This window comes from Mustela nigripes, chromosome 17, assembly GCF_022355385.1.
Source record: "Mustela nigripes isolate SB6536 chromosome 17, MUSNIG.SB6536, whole genome shotgun sequence".
Lineage (NCBI taxonomy): Eukaryota > Metazoa > Chordata > Mammalia > Carnivora > Mustelidae > Mustela > Mustela nigripes.
The window spans coordinates 987,780-990,593 of NC_081573.1; the positions used below are offsets into that span (position 1 = coordinate 987,780).

Below are 2,814 nucleotides of genomic sequence, written 5' to 3' on the forward strand. Positions count from 1 at the left end.
TCAGGCTCTCTGCTCAGCAGGGAGCCTTCTTCCTCCTCTCTCTCTCTCTGCCTGCCTCTCTGCCTACTTGTGATCTCTCTCTGTCAAATAAATAAATAAAATATTTAAAAAAATAAATAAATAAAAATAATTAATTAAAAAAACCTTAAAAAGAGAGAAAACTGAATTGTCTAAAAAAAAAAGAAAGATGAATATTACTGTATAGGGGAGGTGCACTTCCATCCAACATGGCGCCTGACTTGGTCTGGGTAGCCCATAGAGTCTAGAAAATGCCATGGGATGTCTCTTCTGAACTTCTAAGTCTCTGTGCTTTCTGTCTTGGACACTTTCCCTCTTTTGGATCACTTGCTCCAGGGAAAAGCATTTTGACCATCCCTATGGCAAGGCCCTCTTGGCAAGGACCTCAGGTCTAAAGTGAGTGAGGAACTGAGGCCTCTAGCCAAGAACTTTGTGAGTGAGCCATCTTGGGAAGTGGATAGATTGTCTGGGCTCAGTTCAGCCTTAGCTGACGGCATTCCTGTTGATGGCTTGTTGCAAGAGCATGAGACCCTGAACTGAACTCCACCATGCATTTTTAGCAATTTTATGGACTCCATATAGTTGATATACAATATATAGTTGATATACAATAAACTCTGTATTTAAAGTGTGCAATCTCAATAAATTTTGTTATGTGTATATTGACACATTCATGAAATCCTCTCCACCATCAAGACAATGCATTTTACCCATCTACCCCCAGTTTCCGCTGATCCCTTTCAAAGTCATCCACCAGGAATTCTCAGGTCAATGCGGCTTTGCTCTGTACCAGTTAAGAACAATAAGGAAAGATAAAGAAATAAAGAACAGGAATAAGGAAAAGATGAATATAGGCCAATTTCACTTACAAAAGTCCTTAAAATATGTTAATTGAATCCAACATTGTTTTAAAAATAAATATATCAAGAGCAAGTAAGTTTTATCTCAGAAGGGAAAGGCTATTTAATATCAGAAAGAAAGAAATATCAAAGTAATTCACCGTGTTAATAAGTTAAAGCTAAAAATAATGATCACAATCAATGCAAAATCTTTGTCTCTGAAGATTCACACCTATGTATGATTTTAAAAAGCAAAATTGGACAAAACGTAGGAAACTGTTTTCACATGTGCAAGGTTGTGATCCCTGAGGTAAGGGAAGTTCTATGAAAATCTTACGAGCCAGCTTGATTATTTATAGGACACTATACCCAGCGATGGAGAAAGTTATATTCTTTCCGGTGCATATGGAACATTCATCGGTACAGAGTGTACACCATGCTGCAGAACAAGTCTCAGAAAATTTTAAATGATTTAAATCATACAAAATATGTTCTCTGAAAATAGTGGAGTTAAGATAGAAATATGTAACAAAATAACTAACATCTCTCCCGCAGTGTCTGGAGATTAAACATATTTCTGAATCAAACAGGGGACAAAGAAGAAAGCAAATGGTGTTGGATTAAACTGGATATCCATATGGGGAGAAAAATCAACCTCATCTTGAGCCACGTGCAAAAATGAATTACAGGTAGATTTCAGACATAAATATAAAGTCTAACTCTAAAACTTCTGGAAGAAAATATCGGAGAAAGTCTTTTGAGACCTTGGGTCAGGCAAAGCTGTCAAGGACACAAAGTATAAGGCGCATGGGTGGCTCAGTCAGTTAAGCAGCTGCCTTTGGCTCAGGTCATGATCCCAGGATTCTGGGATCGAGTTCTGCATAGGGCTCTCTGCTTGGTGGGGAGTCTGCTTTCTCCCTCTGCTCCTCCCCCTGCCTGTGCTCTCTCTCTCTCAAATAAATAAATAAAATCTTAAAAAAAAAAAAAAAAGAAAAAAAAAAGAACAGGGGCGCCCGGGTGGCCCAGTGGGTTAAAGCCTCTGCCTTCGGCTCAGGTCATGATCCCAGGGTCCTGGAATTGAGCCCTGCATTGGGCTCTCTGCTCAGCAGGGAGCCTGCTTCCTCCTCTCTCTCTGCCTGCTTCTCTGCCTACTTGTGATCTTTGTCTGTCAAATAAATAAGTAAGATCTTAAAAAAAAAAAAAAAAAGAACACAGGGGTACCTGGGTGGCTCAGTGGGTTAAGCCTCTGCCTTTGGCTCAGGTCATGATCTCAGGGTCCGGGGATTGAGCCCCGAATCAGGCTCTCTGATCAGCAGGGAGCCTGCTTCCCGCCCCCGCCGCCTGCCTGTCTGCCTACTTGTGATCTCTGTCAAATAAATAAATAAAATATTTTTAAAAAAACCCACAAAGCATAAAAGTAAAAATAGATGCATTGGGCTTATCAAAAATAAAAGTTTGTTCTTCAAAAGACTGCCTTTAGGAAACAAAGAGGCGAGTGCTTGCTTCGGCAGCACATATACTAAAATTGGAATGATATAGAGAAGATTAGCATGGCCCCTGCGCAACGATGACACGCAAATTCGTGAAGCGTTCCATATTTAAAAAAAAAAAAAAAGGAAAACAAAGAGGCAAGCACATAACAGAAGAACAGAAGAAAATATTAATAACTCATGTATCAGACAAATTCACATCCAGAACATACAAACAATCCTATGACCTCACAATTCTACTCTCGATAAGTATAAGGTAAGTAGAAATGCCCACACAAAGGCTTTATGTGAATGTTCCTACCAGTTTTATTCATAGTAGCCAAAAATTTGTGGGAAAAAAAATCCCATATTCATCAGCAAGTAATGGCTAGCCAAATTGCGTTGTATTCATATAATGGAATAGCACTAACCTATGAAAAAGGAATTAGCCACTGATACGTATATCACAAATGTATGCCCAAAACATG

The 2,814-nt window shown here is 39.2% G+C and overlaps 1 non-coding gene across 1 annotated transcript; it reads left to right on the forward strand.

Annotated features, from left to right (window-relative positions):
- The first annotated feature begins 2,352 nt into the window (after positions 1–2,352).
- LOC132006280 (U6 spliceosomal RNA) lies at positions 2,353–2,459 on the forward strand. The gene has a single exon (XR_009401046.1). It is a non-coding gene; the product is annotated as a U6 spliceosomal RNA (small nuclear RNA).
- The last annotated feature ends 355 nt before the right edge of the window (positions 2,460–2,814 follow it).